General features: G+C 43.9%; 1 protein-coding gene across 2 annotated transcripts in view; it reads left to right on the top strand.

The window, feature by feature from the left end:
- Positions 1 to 19506, top strand: part of NEMP2 (nuclear envelope integral membrane protein 2) — a 131502-nt gene that overhangs the window by 41461 nt on the left and 70535 nt on the right. For both annotated transcript variants that reach the window (XM_058664736.1, XM_058664735.1), the window contains exon 2: positions 12862 to 12935. The gene's annotated coding sequence lies outside the window, so the exon portion shown is untranslated. The remainder of the gene's footprint in view (positions 1 to 12861; positions 12936 to 19506) is intronic.

Below are 19506 nucleotides of genomic sequence, written 5' to 3'. Positions count from 1 at the left end.
AGCCAAGCTAAAGACAGGAGCCAAGAGTTTTTTGCATAGTCCTTTGGCCATTCTCGGTTGCTTTCCCAGGCATATCAGCAGAAAGCTGGACCAGAGAGGAGCAGCCAGGTTTTGAACCAGCGTGTAAATGGTTTGGGAGCATTTTGAATGATAGCTTAACTCATTATGCTACAATGCTGGCCACTGAGACTGTAATTTTAAAGAACAGATTATTTCTGGAAATTGGGAAGACTAAGTTTGAAAGACCCACATCTGGCAGGACCCTCTTGCTGCTATACCCTACAGTGGAAGAGGGTAAAGGGCAAGAGAGTGTTAAGTGGGCATGAAAGAGAAAAGGAGCAAGTGACCATTGCCATGATCACAGCATCATTATTCCTGAGGACCATCCCTTGATACAATCATGCCTTCAAGGTACCACTTTTCAACACTGTTGTCCTAGGAGTTCACTTTCTCATGCAGGAAACATGTGGCGCTCTCAAACCCTGGCAGCAGGGAATTGTGAGATGGGGAGGGGGACAGCTGTTGGGAGGGTCATCTGTGCTCTGCTAAGGAATCCTGGTCTCTGAATTTGTAAGCAAGAAGTGACATAATTGCATGTTTATGAAAAAAATAGTTTGATGGCAACGTGAAGGTTTCAATGAAAGAATTAAGACTCTTTCAAAATGAAAAATGCAAGTTGAAAGGTAATCAGCAGTATGTGTATGTGTGGAGGAATCTGTGACCATTGATAAGGGAGGATACAAAAAATGAAAAATGTGAAGGGTCTCAACTGTCTAGTACAAGCAACCAGGTGGCCTTATTGAATAATGAAAAGTGGGCATATTGAAGCTCTTGTACTTTCCATTCGGATGACATGGATTGCAGTGTCTAAGGGACATTCTTGTGGAGGCAGAACTAAGTTAAGATGCATGACAGAGTGATCCAAGATGTCAGGATACAGGAAGAGAGTAGAGCAGCAATGTTACTGATGTTTTAGACTTCAGATGCCACACCAACACCTCCAAAGATAGGTTGATATAGCGGTCACGGGCTTTTGAGATGAGGAGACCCAAGCTTTCTGACTTTGTCGTTTGGTACTATAACCTTGAAGGTATGAATATCACATGTAAAATGGAAATAATGTTCATTTGTCTTCTGGGTTGTGTTCAGACCAGCAACAAGCCATAAAAGTTCATAGCCAAGCTGGGCTGGGTTGGCACAGTTTGTTTTTTGTTTAAACATTTGGATGGGACGGATTGGGTGGAAGTTAAGGGAAGGATGGAACCAGGGGTAGAAAGAAAGAACAGAAGTCAAGGGAAAAGACTGCCTGCAGTGCCTGGAGAAAGGGATCTCCAGGTCCCAGAGGCAAGTGCACAGGGCAGGGGAAAGACCATACTACCTTTTCCGTTTGTTCCCTTCCAGTCACCTGCTGTTAGAGTTGCTTTTCAGAGTAGCCTTTTGTGTGCCCTTTCCCCACTCTATAGGAAAGACTAAAGGCATAGAGAACACAAGTGACACTGACATCTAGACAGAAGGGCCTTCCCTCCTATGCTCACCTGGATTCTTCACAGGTGTGACTCAGGCCTTCATTTTATAATAGAGGGGAAAGCATATGATATTTATGCATTCCAGCTCCTAATCAGTTAATTAAAGCATTAGCCATGGGGTCTTTTTTGTCAAATGAAAGGAACACAAAGGGTAGGGGAAGCTTGAAATTAAAAATGTGATGGATAACTAGGAAAGTTGTTTATAAATGCAGGTGAAGAGTGAGGGCACAGAAAGCCTACTTCAGCTTTGGGCCTAGAGTTCATTTCCAACATTTGACTTAGATTAGCTGCATAAAGCTTTTTGTCATATGCAGCTGCCAACACTGACAGCCATGCATCTAGGTATTTGTGAAGCTGTCATTATAAATGCTGTGGATTTTTTCCTGAAGGAGCTTTGGTCTCCAAGAATTTACACAGTGATCTCAACACTGCCTACCCTCCTGGATGCGGAAGCCGCCCAGATATCAGTGCTTGGTACAGTTCCACACACACTGGCACATTCCACACACACTGGAACATTGCACGGGAGGAGGATGGAAGTCCGCAGGGGGCTTCCAGCATGGGGAGAAGAGAGGTTTCCATGGGGTGGAAAGAGAAGGTGAAGGGGGAAGTGAAAGAGGGACAGTGGCCTCACAAATACTGATGATAAGGGCCCAAGATGATGGGGACCTTGACCCGTTTGTTATTATTATGTAATCACTGAAACCAATACTGCTGAATTATTAAAAAAGGATCTCCAAATGCCAATTCTACTTAATTTTAAATAACAAGCTTCGCCAAGAGGGATGATTTTCAGAACGATGACTAAGGAAAAATTTTTTTTCCAGCAGGGTTTGTGCACAGAAAAAAAAATTCATTGCTTCCATCCGCACATCCCACACCCCACGTTCCACACCCCTTGGTGTAAAAATATTTGTATTTAAATAATTTTAAATGTCATGCATTTGTAATTAAAAGCAATTATGAACTCAGAACAGAGATGACTGACTTCGAATCAATAAGAAAAAACTTAGTTTCCTTTTAGGAAAATTCAGAGGTGATTTAAACCAAGCTAATGGAGACAAGCCCATCAGTTTCACGTGGTCTCTTGTGACCACCGAAATCCCTCCCCAACTCCGGCATCAAGAGAATGCAAGGCATTCCAGCAAGAACATTGCCTCTCTCCCATCTTCCCTTTCTCCCTTCTCCTTTCCACCTGGCGTTAACCAAAGAGAGCTTTTGCACAAAACGTCTTTGATGCCTTCAAAACTGCCCTCCCTCATGCCCAACTTCGGGTTGATGGTACCCTTCTATTGCCTGTCTACTCCCATCCTCAGTAACCTAAGAGAAGCCTCTCCCCATTTTCTGCTCTAGCCAGCGAGTGTTCCCTTGGATGTAGTGACGGTCCAGGCGTGGACATGTAGTAGATGGCAGGTTAGTCAGAGCTTCCACCAAGGAAGAAGCAGGAGGAAAAGAGGAGGGCAGGTGGATCCCTAATAGCTTTAGGGTGGCCCCTGGATTCTCCTGTATGCATCAGCCTGCATAGGTGGTGATGCCCCACTGCTTGGTCAAACACCGGTCTCACACATTGTTGTGAAAGTTTTGTGTTTGTTCATTTGTTTTAAAGATTAAAACGTTTAAATCAGTCAACTTTGAGTAAAGCAGATTCTCTGTGATGCAGGTGGGCTTCATCCTGTGGGTAAAAGGCTGTAAGTGTACAGTGAGTGGTTGCCTGAAGCTGAAGGAGTTTCCTCCGAGACTGTGCAAGGGCAGCCCTGCCAGCAGTATTACTCCTGCAGAATTTGGACTGAAGACTGACATCCACTCTTACCCGAATGGCCAGCCTGCCCAACAAACTGCTTTCCTAGCCAAGTGAGCAAATCCCCTAAAATAAGCCTCGATTGCTCTGCCTTCTTCCTCCTTCCATTTCTCCCTGACTCCTTCCCTCCTTTCTCTCCTCCTCCACTCCTCTCCGTTTCTCTCCCCTTCTTCCTCTCCCTCCATCTCCCTTATTCTCTTTTTCTGTCTCATCCCTCCCTTTCTGCACTCCTTCCCTCCTTCCTTCCTACTTTTCTTGCTCCCTCCCTTCATCCCTTCCTTCCTTCCTCGCTTGTTTTCTTCTTTCCTTCTTTCCTTCCTTCTTTTCCTCCCTCTCTCCTTCCTTGTCTGTCTCCTGTTTGTTCCGTTTCTCTGCAGGACCATAAAACTCTAACTAAAGTCATATTTTCATACTCAAGTCATTGAGAATTTCATTTGTGTGATTGTTTTTAGCCAGCTTCCATTGTATTGTTTTGAATATAGCCCAGGGTGTAAATGGATAGATTCTTCTATAGGTTAATACATTGAAAGTCTTTCAGAATTCCACCTTCCTTAGTAGTTACTATGCAACAAGCTACTTAAGGGCAGGAATTGTGCAGAAGCTTTTTCTCCTATTACTATTGCTTAGAATTCTTGGCACTTGGTCAGGTTAATAAATGTTGGTTGAGCTGAATTAGAGACATAGTTGCCCTGGTATCTGGAGATATACTTACTTTGACATTAAAGAAGCCCTGTGGTGACCACAAGCCTTTGTCATTTAATATAAATTCCATAGCAAATAAGTTCAGCAATCATCACAGGAGGTGGGGAAATTTTTTTAAATTGTGGAAAATAAATATTAAGAAAAGACTACACATGGGTTTAAAAAAAATTTTTGCCAAATACTTAGCTTTTTTCCATGAACTCCAAAACATATCCTTATACTTTCATGGAATCACTCAAACGTTATTTCCATGTACTTCTATATATGTACTTGTCTGTTATTAACATACACAGGTACTTTTAAAAAATCTGCAAGTTCATTCTGTGTATTTGGGTTGCACTGTGCTGCCAAACTAGCACCCATTGGAAGGTTCAACTCACAGGACCTTCCTTGCCACTTTTTTTAAATTAGTTTTTTAGGGCTGCCATAGCAAAAGACCAGAGTGCTTAAGCAACAGAAATCTAGTGTCATACAGGGTCATGCCTCATCTGAAGGCACCAGAGAAGGCTTGGTCCAGGCCTTTCTGCTATTCTGGTGGCTCCTTGGCTTATGGCAGCATCACTTTGGTCTTCAGAGGGCATTAATTCTCTCTATATATGTGACTGTCTTCAAATCTCCCCTATGCATAAGGACAACAATCATGTTGGGTTGTAGACCCATCTTGCTCTAATTTGAACTCAACTCACTATGCCTGCAGCCCTTTTGATAAATGAGATCACAGTTTGAGGTACTAGAGGTTATGATTTCAACATGATTTTTGAGGAGAAACAGTTCAACTCAATTTGCGTACTCCTTCAACTTTCTGGGCAACCTCCACAGGAAGGTACTAGAAATTGTGTGACTGATAGGAAGGCAGGGATGCTGGCCACCAGACCAAGAAACACTCTGCTAAGACTCTGACCACTTGTTGGCTACTTGATTGCTGCTGCACATCCCCATACCAACCAAAGAATGTCTGTAGGTGCAGTGCCAGCTCTGCTCCAAGGCCAGACATATAACTATTCCCTAGTCCTCTATTCTACTAACCTTTCCTTCCTGAATATCTTCTAGTTGAGTTTTCCACCTGTTTCATCCTTCACCTTGAAGAGCAAGTAACTAAGAAATAAGAATCAAAGCAACAGAAAGTAGATATGAGAGGAAGAGTAGGAAAGAGTGTTTTTTTTTTTTTTTAAATAACTCTATTTATTAAAGGCAACAAATGTGTTATTTCCTGTGACATGTAGAGTTGGGACACAAAACCTTTGGGAAGTAATTTTCCAAGCTCAAAGCTAGGTGTCACTCTGAGCAGCTGGAGGTGTGGGAAGTGACAAGGTGGCAATCAGGCTGGTGCAGGCTGCACTATGGGAAAGTGAGAAGGCACTTGTGCTGCCTCATGCCCTCCCTATTAAGAAGAGACCTAGAGCTGACTCTTGTCGGACAGGTCTCTTAGGTGTATTGGGGTGGGGAACATGGTTGGCATGTGGCGGATACAGTGCTAAGAGGAGATGGGTGAATCTGGGGTCATCACTTGCTAAGGGACGCCAACAGGAAGGCACGCTTTCCATCTGTCCTGCCTGCTACAGGTCACAGACACCTACTCATGGAAAGCTTCCAGTGTCGTTCCCTGGTGCATAAGGAGCTATGAACACCTATCTTGTAACAGTGGGATGATTTTACATAAACCCTAACCAGCTAAGAAAATCAACACTGGATTAGCAGCCTTGTACATAACATAAAAGATAAAAGCAAGTAAGAGCTAAAATTAACATTTTTAAGTGCACTGGAAATGTGAATGCTGTTTCTACTCACCTGTAACATATTACTAATAAATCAGTAGCAAATATGGAAAAATACAACTAACACTTAATAGAACAGAATGTATTTTGTCCAAAATTTTACTGAAATTATCACGAGTTTTCCTGTGATACCATAGGTCTGCTGTTGATACAGGTTAGAAAAAAATGGCAGATAAGACCAGGAGCTGATGGGTTTTTGCTTTGGTTTTGGTTACTTGATTCCAAGTAGTAAAGCAATAGGAAATAGATCTCATCACGTATTTGAAGCTAGATGTCTGGCAAGAAGACAACCTTGGGGCCTGCTCTGGCAGGGGGAGATAGTGCTGTGATTTGCTCAGGAAAGAGGGCCAGGAGGTGTGTGGGAGTGGGGGCCACATAAGGAGTACTTTACAGGTGTGGAATGACTTCTGTGGACTTCCTTGGACTGGGCCACTACACTCACAGTTAAACAAAGCAGCTGAGACCTGGTGATTTAGAGAGGGACAACCAAAGGGCATGTATGGATCAGACCAATGCACCTGTCCACATGGGAGACCTGAGCTGGACTTGGTGGCATCATCCACCATCCCCCAGCACACACAAAGCTAGGACTGGCAGGCCCACCTGGCTGGGCTAGGTCACAGTATACACCAGTGAGTGTTGGGGCAAAAAAATGGGCCACACAAGGCTAGGCCGTGACATCAACTGCAAAGTGAGAGGACTGCATCTGGGGGCACATTCTGTAAGGGATTTGTGGGCTCACTCCTGTGGGTTTGAAGCACCCACTGGTTTGTATGAGAGCTGGGGATGGTGATGAGCCAAGCTAGGCTTGACCACAGAACTCAACATAGGTTGGGAACTGGGTCTGGGAGCAGGCCTGACCAGCCTAGGCTATAGCATTAGAGAGCATACCTGAGAATCAGGTCTGGAGGTGGGCCATGCTGGAGTCCCAGCACGTGAAGAGTGGGGCCAGGAGTAGACTATGCTGGGCAGGGACCTAGCACTCACTGGTATTTATGAGATCTGGATCTAGAAGTGGGCATGGTGGAAGAACTTGGGAAACTTCCCTACTAGGTTGCAGCTCCCACTGGTGAGCACAAGAGCCAGGGCTGGGGGTGGGCAAGGCCAGGCAAAGCTATACCACTCAACAGCATGTGTGTGGGCTGATTCATAGGGGCAAATGGGGCTGGGCCAAGCCATAGCACCCAGTGCCATGCATGGGAACCAAGATGGGGTGTGGGCCATGCTGGGCTAAGCCACTGTACCTGTTGGTTGAAATAAAAGCCAGGGATGGGGGCAGATTGGCAGAGCTAGGCCACAACACCCTCAGCACTGGGTCAGACGTGGTAGGGGAACTAAGGGGATTCCCTTGCTAGTTGGCAGTACCCACTGGTTAGCACAAGAGCTGGGGCTGGGGGTAGACCAAGCTGAACATGGTTGCAGCACCCCTCAGTATGCATGTTGACTGAGTCTGTAGGGGGCCAGGTTGGACTAGGTCTCAGTATTTGCTGGCACTTGCAAGAGCCAGAGTGGGTGAGGGATGAGTTTGGGCTAGGTTACAGCACCTGCTGGTCCACATGAGAACTGGGTCTGGAAGTGGGCCAGATTGTGGGTGGGCTATAGCACCCATCAGTGAGAGCTGGAATGAGTATGGGCCAGTTGGCAAGATCTAAATACCTGATGCTGAATGCCAGGACTGGAGGTGGGCCATGTCAGGCTATTCCAAGTACCTACCAGCATGCAAGAGGTCCATGACTTGGAGCTGGTTTGATAGGGGGACTTGGGAGAAATTCCCTGTTAGGCTACAGCTCCTGCTGGTGAGCACAAGAGCCAAGGCTGGGGACAGTCCAGGCCAGGCCTGGCTACAGTACCTGTTGACATACCCATGAGCTGGGTCTGAGTGCAGTCTGGGCTAGAAAGCAGAACAAGTTAGACAAATCTCCTGACCAAGCGTTGGCAGCAAGTGTCTTAGTGTGGATGCATTCAAATGGACTTTGTCAACCAATAGATCTCAAAAAGTTTTTCTCAACTCTGAAGCAATGAAACCAGCAACATCCCAGAACTATGAAAACCACTACAGTAACACCCTCAAAACATCCTTCCCCACATCAGGGTCTCTAAGATGTCATCAAATGACCATCCTTCATCTCCAGGTGCTGATATAGTTTGGCAGCAAGGAGCAGCCGCCTTTCCTTCATCCTCTCCTCTGCCCCACAGTTACAGGAGGAAAAGGAAAAAATTGAAAACACATATCCCACCTTCCTTCCTCCATAATCTGACCTAATCAGTGACCGACATCGGCATATATCCTTCTCAAATATGTAAATAACATTAAAAATGAAGCGCCTGGAACAGTAGCCTAGTGGCTAAAGCCCTCTCCTTGAGCACTGAGATATCCCATATGAGCACCAGTTCTAATCCCAGCGGCCCCGCTTCCCATCCAGCTCCCTACTGTGGCCTGGGAAAGCAGTCAAGATGGCCCAGGGCCTTGGGATGCTGTACTGACATGGCAGACCAGGAGGAGCCTCCAGGCTCCTGGCTTTAGATTGGCTCAGCTCCGGCCATTGCAGCAGCTTGGCGGGGGCGGGGGAGGGGGTGAATCAACAGACAGTGAATTTTCCTCTCTATCCCTCCTGCTCTCTGTAGATCTGCCTTTCTAATAAAAATAAATAAATCGGTCCCGGTGGCGTGGCCTAGTGGCTAAAGTCCTTGCCTTGAAAGCCCTGGGATCCCATATGGGCGCCGGTTCTAATCCCGGAAGCTCCACTTCCCATCCAGCTGCCTGCTTGTGGCCTGGGAAAGCAGTCGAGGACGGCCCAAAGCTTTGGGACCCTGCACCCGCGTGGGAGAACCAGAAGAGGTTCCTGGTCCCGGCTTTGGATTGGCGCGTACCGGCCCGTTGCTGCTCACTTGGGGAGTGAATAATCGGATGGAAGATCTTCCTCTCTGTCTCTCCTCCTCTCTGTATATCCGGCTTTCCAATAATAATAAAATCTTTAAAATAAATAAATAAATCTTTAAAAATAAACTAATTAATTAATTAAATAAGCTAGATGTTTAACTTAGAAAAATCCACCTTGCTCTTTGTAACTGCGCTCTCTACTTCCTATTTTCTGTCCTGCATGTACAGGTGAAGAAACCATCTATTGCTGTAATTAATATTCGTTGACATCAGAGTAATTTAAAGGATGAAGGAAAGCATGGTTTTTAAATAAATACTTAGGATTTTAATGCTAAAACAAAAATCAGCTTAAAATCAGCCCAAGTCCTGGCCCACAGTGTTCAATAAATAATGGTTGAAACAAACTGTAGAATGGGAAACCTAAAGCGCTCCACCATTTGAAATGTTTTTCTATTCTCTGGGGGCAGGACAGAAGTAATGATAAGAAGTTCATGTTGAGTGAGAGCGATAAGGGAGGGTCTGAGCTACATATTAAGAGATTTTAGTTACTAGTCATTCTTACGATGTGAGGCTTAATTAGAAAATTATTTTGTAAGGTCAGTATTATATGCACACTACAATTTTCCCAATAGGAAAATACTGAAAACCTGTGTGACAACATGGGTATAAAGCATCTAGGTAACTGTTCCTTCCAGTTAAAAACACTTGCTTCACTAACCAGTTGATAAAATGAGCTCTTTATGAATTGTAGTTTGGGACTGGCATTTTGGTGTGACAGATGAAACTGCCTCCTACAATGCCAGTATTCCATCTGGACATGGAATCTATTCCTGGCTGCTCTGCTTCTGATCCAGCTCCCTACTCATGCTCCTGGGAAAGCAGCGCAGAGACCCAAGTTGCTGGGTCTCTGCACCCACAAGAGAGATTCAGAAGAAGCTCTGGCCTTCAAGCTGACCCAGTCCTGGCCATGGTGGCCATTGGGGGGCAGTGGCAAAACAGCAGATGGAAGATCTCCTATCTCTTTAGCTCTGATTTTTAAATAAACAAGATCTTGTAAAAAAAAATTTCTTCAGGAAAAGAATCTCAGTAAAATGCTTTTTCAAAAGTACATCAAAATGGTTTACAGAATTTGTGGAAAGAAAGCTAAACATTACTTGATGCTATTGCAAGTGGAAGACTGGCAGTGAGACAAGTTAGGAAAATAATGAATGGACCTATAACATTCTTTAAGACAAAGATTTGAATCTATCAAGACATTCTATAGAAAAGCAATGGTAAGATGCAGTCTAAAATAATATGTATAATATTAACTTGTAATTTCTTACAAACACTTAAAAGCATCTTTGAGTATGTCCATAAATACAATAATTTGGAGAAGAAATATCTGAATTCTGGCGAAATCCTCATCAACCCCTTCCCACTTTTAGCCTTCTTTTGGCCCTTGATGAAAGTCCTCATCCTAGCTTAAAACAGTGATTTCTGAATGGCTATCCCTGGCATCCCCCACCCCTGAAACATTTGGCAGTGCCTGGATACATTGTAGGTTGTCACATGGAGGTGGGAGTAGGAGAGGAGAGGAGGGAAGGGGAGAGCAGGGGAGGGGAGAGGAGGGGAGGGAAGGGGAGGGGAGGGAAGGGGAGGGGAGGGAAAGGGAGGGGATGAAGGGATGTTGCTGAGAATCCTATGATGTAGGAAACAGTCTCACCACAAAGAATGTTTTGACCCCAAATATCAATAATTTGGAAATTGGGAAATATTAATCAGATAGGTAGGTTGGGGTAGGTGAGAATATTTTCTTTTTTTTTTTTTAAGATTTCTTCATTTTATTACAGCCAGATATACACAGAGGAGGAGAGACAGAGAGGAAGATCTTCCATCCGATGATTCACTGCCCAAGTGAGCCGCAACGGGCCGATGCGCGCCAATCCGATGCTGGGACCAGGAACCTCTTCCGGGTCTCCCACGTGGGTGCAGTGTCCCAATGCATTGGGCCATCCTCAACTGCTTTCCCAGGCCACAAGCAGGGAGCTGGATGGGAAGTGGAGCTTCCGGGATTAGAACCGGCGCCCATATGGGATCCCGGGGCTTTCAAGGCGAGGACTTTAGCCGTTAGGCCATGCCGCCGGGCCCAATATATTTTCATAATCTAACTCCAAAAACTCCTTGAAATTCATATAAATGGTGATCTCATAGATCATCTGTTGTAGAACAGGTAAATTCTGCTTTCAAATGGGAAATATGAAGAATGTGCAGAAATTTAAAATTCTTAGCCTTACCCTAGCTCGTAAGGGTGAAAATTCTAAAGTGTGGTCAGTAACCAGAAGGACTGTTGATTCAACTCTAGGCTCCAGAAGTGTGGCAGTGCCTTGGCACGGGATTCCTGATGACTGCAATGGGCATCACCACAGATTTGTTTCCTTCCATCCAGAAAGTTCTTGATGTACAGCAATGACAGCTATGTGGATGGTCTTTATTCTAGTGCACTGGATGTTAATTTATTTTCTTCTCATTCTCTAAGCCTTTGTTCAAGACAGCAGGCAATTTTCAGGTAGCAGTTCCTTTCATGAAAGTTTGAAAGTTTTGTAAATGGTGGTGGAGCCTTTGCCTTCCACAAGTTCAAGAAGACTTTGGCATAATTTTATTTTCTCACATGAACAATCAGTCATGCTGAGTACCTTTCTCTCCTGAAAATCCCAACAACAGGCTTCTAGCTTCCCACTCAGTTCCCGGTCCACCTGCCAGAGCTCAGAGATGACTATGTTCATGACCACAGCTTTCTCAAAGCAGGCTACCACCTCCTTGTTTTGAACAGTCTCCACCTACAGGTAACCCACTCACGGAGGATTTTGGCTCTACCAAACCTTCAACCAGCATCAGAAGCTTTCAGGGGACAACTGACAGAAATAAGAAACACCAGGCATGTTGGTGGAAACCAAACAAGAAATTTTAAGCAAATAAAATATTTAGCAAAAACAGCTGCCAGTGTCCTTCAAAGAAACAAAATGCAGTGACCCATATAGTCAAGTGCATAAAGTTCCACAATGTATTTTTCAGCAAGAAGAATTGTAGACTGCTGGGACTGGATGGGATATCTTACACTGCTTGGATGGGCTAACTAGATAAACTGTTGACAGGGTATTTTTTCTTCTTTTTTATCTTACCTTATTTTGGCGGAGAAGAAAGGAAGGTTCAGGCTTAGTAACTGAGCCAAACTCAAGGAGCTGGGCAGTAACTTGGCAGGCACTGCATGTTCAGCTGCTTCCTAGGGTGCCCACTAACCATATTGGAGTATGCAGTTTCAGTCCCAGCTACTCTGCCTGCAGTTCAGTTTCCTGCCAATGTGTCCTGGGAGGCAGCAGACGGTGGTTCAATGGCTTAGCCCTCTGCTGTTCTCATCGCAAACCTGTGTGGAGTTCCTGGCTCCTGACTTCAACCTGGCCTAGCCCTATATTTGCAGACACTCAAGGAGTGAATCAGCAAATAGAAGAGCTTTCTCGTTCTCCATGTATATCTTTTTTTTCTTTCTCACTCTGTTTTTTAAGTAGGTGAAAAGAAATAAACATTAAAAAAAAACCCTGGAAGCACAATATGAGTCTTCCTTCAAAGTATGAAATGCCAGGCACATGGACTGTGATGTTTATATGTTTCGCTTTTTCCTCCCCTTCAGTTCTTAGCCTGTATTCCCAACTCTTTACATAGACTATTTTGGAAATTAGATTTAAATGCAAATAATGTCTTTTTTAAAAAGTTATGAACACCCACAATATTTTTATGCTTGGTGACTTGGTGCCAGCCGTATCTATTCATGAGTGGATGGGTATATTGGGATCTATAAATGTCACTTGTGTACTCATATACATTTATGTCCCAGATTTCCAGATAGAGTTGTTTTTCTTCACAGCCCAGAAAGCCAGCAGCACCCCTGACACTTTGATAGATAGCCATAGCCGTCTAGGTCCCTCAGTAGAGTCTGAATTATGTGTAAGTTTATGGCAAAGGTAAAGAGACACATCTTGATAGTTTCCTTACAATTATGTTCAACTTTTTTTTTTTTTGCTAGAAATGATGAAAAGATAAGCAGCAATCAGTTTTTCTGGGGCTGGGGAGGAAATTTGTCTCTAAATAAAAATAAGCAACCCTAAGAAACTTGCCAAGAGAATTCTTTGTCCTGCTCTGCAGAGGTCTCTGGTATGCTGCTACATGAGTCTACGCAAACCTGATTCTGTGCTTTCTGGAATTACCACCTAAAACATGTATGTAAAGCACACAACCTAGTTTAATTTAAGGTTCATCTTTATACTTTAAAACTTGGCAAGTTTTCTATTTAAAATGTGTGTATGATGCAATACCAGTCTTTTAAAATTATATCTATATGCATATAGGATAAATGTTGATAGGAATGCTTAGCATATTAACATTGTTCTTTCAGTGGTGAGACTTTATACTTACATTTCTTACAAAGTTTACTTTATTAATATGCAAAAAAGTAAATACAGAATGTTTATGGAAAGATTTCTTAAACAGCACTTGCTTATTCCTCTGATTCCTTGGAAGTTTCAGCTAGTTCTATTCTCTGACAGTGTTTAAATATATTATCATGTATAAACCTCCGTGCTAATATATGTTAGATAATTTTGCTTTCACGAAGATCAAGCAGAGCAGTTGATGAATGTCCACAGGGCGCCTATATGTGTTTGTGGCCACCTGATAGAAGCTCTGGCTACAGTGGCCACCAGGATAATGAATGTGCCTGTCTCCGGGGCTTAGATCCCATAACATGCAAACCAAGTAGTAAATAATAATGATTATTATGTGTCTTATGCAGGAGATACTTTTGGGTAATTTCCGCCACCCATGGTGACTGGAGAGGGTGTGTCTGTTGTAGCTGGGTGGTCATGGAAATCCTTGCTGACAGAGTCACAATTGAATTGGGGCCTGACAAATGGAAGGCAGTATTATGAAGATCACAGTTTAAGCAGAAGAGCAAGAGGCAAAAACATGAGATGACAAAAAACCTAATATATTCACAGAAAAAGCAAACATAAACATTAGAAGAAAGTGGAGAAGGAGGAAAAGGAAAAGGTGATAGGGCAACCGTAAGGCCGCGGTAGGGTTTAGATTTGAGTCTCATGCCAGTGAAAAGTCTGTAGAGAAGTGATGTCATCTGGTTTATATTTGGTAAGGCTCCCATTGGCTTCAGAGTTTGCAGTAGAGCTAGGGGAGACAGTGAAGATACTATCGAAGACATAGCTAGAAGCTGGTACATGAGAAGGAAGATAGTGGGAGAGAGATGTTGAAAACCACTCTTCTGGTGGTTGATTCCCCAGATGCCTACAGTAGTCATGGCTGGGCCTGGCTAAAGCTGGGCAGTCAATCCACCTCTCCCGTGTTGCCTCCCAGGGCAAGCAAGCCGCTGGAATTGGGAAGAGAGTTGGGACTCAAACTCAGACACTACATTTTGGGACAGGGGTGTGTCTTAACTACTAGACCAAACGTCTACCCCAGTTAAAACTTTAAGTTGGGGAAATATTTCTTGACTGGACATTCAAAAAGAGTGAGGGAGTTTCAATTCTTCCATTATATAGCTATTGTTCTCTCTCAACTGTTGTCTAATGGAGTGTGACTAAGATTGCTATCTAAGTAGCCATTCTTTTTCCTGACCCAATTTCTGTATTAGAACTCCTCGAGTTATAATCTGGGATATGGCCACTCAGTTATAAACCACAATTCTCAGCTTTTTTTTTTTTTTTTAAGCTAGGGACGATCTTTTGCCCAAATTCAGACCAGGGGAACTTGAACTCAAATAATGTGTGCAATTCCTTGGTTATCTCCTGTTCTTCATTCCTCCCCCCAAGCTTGACTCCACCAGCACTTCCATGATCTTTGACCAGAGCAGCATGTGAGGGCCTTGAGGAGCACCCAGAGAGAACTGCTTCCCTGAATGAGCTCCTGGGACACGGGTGGCCTCGACCGCTCCCCTTTTTTATCACATGAGGAAAACAAAGTTCCTCCCACATCCTTGGAGCTTTTGGTTAAAATCACCTGTCCTTTAACTGAAGCAATACCGGGAAGCTAGTAGTAGCATTTAAACAGTGACATTAGGGTATAGCAGATGTCTTTATGGATGGTTAGGACTTTTTAAAAGATAAGCAAGGAAGTCTCTTTTGTGCACTCTTGCCTGAGATAGAAAGAAAGCACAGCTCATTCTGAGAACATTTACTTGGATGCTTGCATCCTAATCTACCAGAAGGCCGAAGGAGTTCTGACTCCTAGCTAAGATTCTGGTAGAATAATAAAGAGCATTTCAATCATTAGCTCTATATAAAACTTTGATATGCTGATAGAAAAGAAAGAGGAACATAACAAATTTGTTTTCCTTACCAACTGTTTATTTTTATTATTATTATTATTATTATTATTGGAAAGCCGGATATACAGAGAGGAAGATCTTCCATCCGATGTTTCACTCCCCAAGTAAGCCGCAACGGGCCGGTACGCGCCAATCCAAAGCCGGGACCAGGAACCTCTTCCGGTTCTCCCACGCGGGTGAAGTGTCCCAGTGCATTGGGCCGTCCTCAACTGCTTTCCCAGGCCACAAGCAGGGAGCTGGACGGGAAGTGGAGCTGCCGGGATTAGAACCGGCGCCCATATGGGATCCCGGGGCTTTCAAGACGAGGACTTTAGCCTCTAAGCCACGCCGCCGGGGCCCCCAAATGCAAACTTTCTTAAAAACAGTTGGTAAGGGGCCCAGCGGCGTGGCCTAGCGGCTAAAGTCCTCGCCTTGAAAGCCCCGGGATCCCATATGGGCGCCGGTTCTAATCCCGGCAGCTCCACTTCCCGTCCAGCTGCCTGCTTGTGGCCTGGGAAAGCAGTTGAGGACGGCCCAATGCACTGGGACACTTCACCCGCGTGGGAGAACCGGAAGAGGTTCCAGGTTCCCGGCTTTGGATCGGTGCTCATCGGCCCGTTGCGGCTCACTTGGGGAGTGAATCATTGGACGGAAGATCTTCCTCTCTGTCTCTCCTCCTCTGTGTATATCTGGCTGTAATAAAATGAATAAATCTTTAAAAAAAAAAGGAAAGAAAGTTTGCATTTGGGATTGGTTACTTTTTATAAAATGTTGTTTGATTAATTTGAGAGGGAGAAAGAGAGAGAATGTTTCTATTGGCTCACTCCTCAGATGCCCTTAGTGACCCAGTGCTTGGCAGAAGCTCAAAGCTGGGAGCCAGGAAGTCAATCCAGATCTCCCATGTGGATGGCAGAAACTCAATTATTTGAACCATTACTGTTGCCTCCCATAGTTTGCATTATAGGAAGCTGACATGGGGAGCCAAAACCGGGACTGAAACCTAGGCTCTAGAATATGGAAAATGAGCATCTTAACTGCTAGTCAATGCCCAACCCCCAGTTAACTACTTGTAAAGAAAAAGTATGCAAATATGAAAGATATACCAAAATCTAAGTAAGTCACATGCATTTACTCACCACACCTTTTATTTTCCATGTGTGTTGGCTTGCCAACTATTTTCATGTGATTTCAATATACCTTAATTTTAAAGTCTTGCTAAGAAGACACAAGCATATCTTTTATATGGTTTATTTATTTTTATTGCAAAGTCAGACATACAGAGAGGAAGACAGAGAGAGAGGAAGATCTTCTGCCCATTGGTTCACCCCCCAAGTGGCCACAACGGCTGGAGCAGAACCAATCCAAAGCCAGGAGCCTGAGGCCTCTTCCGGGTCTCCCATGTGGGTGCAGAGTCCCAAGACTTTGGGCTGTCCTTGACTGTTTTCCCAGGCCACAAACAGGGAGCTGCATGGGAAGCAGGTTGCCGGGATTTGAACCGGCGCCTGTATGGGATCTTATCACTTTCAAGATGAGGACTTTAGCTGCTAAGCTAACACGCCGGGCTGACACAAGCCTATCTTAAGGTCCTGGAGGGTACCCCATAGATGTATACACACAATATAATAAATGAAGTCATACAAAATATCACCATAGTAGGAAAACAGTCTTCACTCCAGGGAGAAACTACTTGCATTATGGTTTTACTGAGGATTAAGGTGTGTGAAGCAAACAGCAGCACTAACCACTGATGATATCTCCTTCATCATTTCTTACTCAATTACTTAGCTTTCAGAGTCTACAATACTCTGAAATCCAGAAAGAATGATCAGATGATCATCCCCAGCAGAGAGAACTTGGTTTTTCTACATGACTCAGTGCAGGGATGGGAATGAAGGATAGTGGGGAAAGGAGACTAACATTGATGGGGCACCTACAATGTGCACACTTTCCATTGGTTATATCCTTAGACTTTATAACCTAAGGAAATAATGCCACCAATTTGGTTTGTATCCATGAAGAAGGCGAGTCAGTGGAACTAAACCATGTTGTTGAATATTGTGGTTGTTAGTGGTAGAGCTGAAATTCAATCAGGGCCAGGGTTGTAAGACTCCAAAGCTTACCTTTTCCTCTGCTTGTCTGGAGAAGACTGACAAGGCATGGAAAATGGGGTTGCATGTAGCATTCTGGAGCATAGTAGTGAACCTCAAAGCCACTTTTTACTCCCTTTCTTTTTATATTTCAAGCAGAATTAATCATTTCCTCCTCTCTAGTCCTATCCAGTAGTTTGTGTGCACATAGCCTATTTATGGTTGCCCCTGCTAGATTGCTGGCTTTTCATGGACAATATCATTGCATTCCCACGCTCACCAGCCGCAAGATTGTGTCAGCAGTCTAGTTGCAGAGTGATTGGCCAGGGTAACTCCTAGTGTATTCCGAAGCTCTCTTCAAGCCTTGTGAAACTCCTGTCAGCAAAGTTGTCCCATGTGTGTGAAGAAATGAAGAACTGTATGTCAGAACAGCCACACATCAACTAATAGTTACCAAGATCTTTGGATGGTTTGTTTCATAGTAACCATAGAAATCTGTGTTAATAAATAAGGAAACAGCTCTTTTTTTCTGCATGGAAAGATTCTAAACAGAAGTTCATTCTCTCTCTCTCTCTCTCTCTCTCTCTCTCTCTCTCTCTCTCTCTCTGTGTCTCTCTCTCTCTCTCTCTCTCTCTCACACACACACACACACACACACACTGCATAAGCTAACATTATCCCCACAGTACCAGGAATCTCCTGAACTGTAATCTCATTGCCATGGATGCTGAATCACAATTGTAAACATAAGAGGAGCTTTCACAACAAATTCTTTAAACATATTCATAGCTATCAGCAACAATATTAGCTTCAATTAAGCTACCCGGACTTGAGCCACATACAATCTTTACTGCAATTAGTTTCTTTGTCATACACATTGTGTCACCACTGAGAAAAGGTCGTTAAGAGGCACAGTTTCCTGTAGGTAATCATACCCTGGGCTCTGTAAGTATGATGGCAACTGGCAAACAAAATACAAAATTTCTTCCCCTGCCTGGTAATACAAGGGGAACAAATAGTGCCTGAATCCTACTCATTTCCATATTTTGTCAAAATGTTCTTAGTATAATCTTGCTGACTCCATAGGTGCATGCAACAGAGTTGTCACTATTAATTTGGGCAACACTGAACAGTAAACTGAAGCAAAAAAGCAAACATGATTCTGTGGAATTCTGTTATGATTGCTATTTTAAGATCCAGAGTGTGAGAACAGTGTAAAGAGTTTTCTAGAGTTTGATGTTTTATTCTACTTGCAAGCTAACAAATGGGTCCTTATAGAAGAAATAAGAAAATAGGAAGAAACAAAAAGTAAATTGTGGTTAATTACTCCTGGCATTGATAAGGAAACCAGCCTGAGTGGCCTGGGGCTGCTGTTAAAGGAAAAATAACTCTCATGCCCAGGAATGGTGTGGAAAGAGCCCTAAATTTTCAAAATAGGTCTGTGTAACCTCCTGTATATTTCATTGGAGCTTTTACACAGGAAACAACAGAGAAAATGAGTGGATCAGAAGGTGAGAGAGATAGAATAGAAGTATTATTAAAGGGACCTTTCCAAGATGCTCATGGATGGTAGAAAGCTGGAAGGTTCATCAAGTACCTCATGTCCCAGCCCATCATTGAGTGATTTGTTTCATAGATTTCACAGATTTAAAGATCTATTTGAAATTGTTACAGAAAGAGAAACAGAAAAAGGTCTTCTGTCTGTTGGTTCACTCCTCAGATAGCCACAACAGCCAGGACTGAATTTAGGAGCCAGGAGCTTCTTCCATGCCCAGGGACTTGCACTGCTTTCCCAAGCCCATTAGCAGGGACTGAATTGGAAGCAAGAAACCCAGTGATCAGACCAACAAAGAAGCACAGTTTTGTCAACTAGAATGCAAATGTCAGGACAGTCAAAGCATGACAAGGAATTCAAGTGGCACACTGGTGTCTTCAGAGTTGGCTGATGGACTGGTACAGACACTGGGAAAGTGTCAGCAGCAGTGAGGCCTTGAGAGAAGCAGAAGTCGACTGTAACACAGGGTTATGCCCATGGGATGCATGTGATACATCCTCCCTCATTGCAAGGCAAGCAGGTCAACTCTGGGTGCAAGTTCCAAGTTTGGCCTGCAGCAGTAGCCTCTGCATTAGGAAGGTGCAGGCCTTTACTTTATTCCTAGCCTGTGATAGTGGAAGCATTTCCATATCCAGGATGAGAATGGACCCGGGCAGCAGTGGTGGCAATCTGGGTAGTGCTGCCTTAAATAAGCAGCTTGATTGGAACCTGAACTTTTGGCATTAGTCTGATCTGAACATTTCTATCAGCGGCCATAATTTATTTCTACAATCTGCAGTCCTAAGCAGGCATGTTTTAGTCTGCCAGTCTTTGGTTTCTAAGTGGCAGACCAA

This window comes from Ochotona princeps, chromosome 5 (genome assembly GCF_030435755.1).
Source record: "Ochotona princeps isolate mOchPri1 chromosome 5, mOchPri1.hap1, whole genome shotgun sequence".
Lineage (NCBI taxonomy): Eukaryota > Metazoa > Chordata > Mammalia > Lagomorpha > Ochotonidae > Ochotona > Ochotona princeps.
The sequence above is the reverse complement of the archived record's forward strand: the minus strand, read 5'-3'. Positions and strand labels throughout refer to the sequence as shown.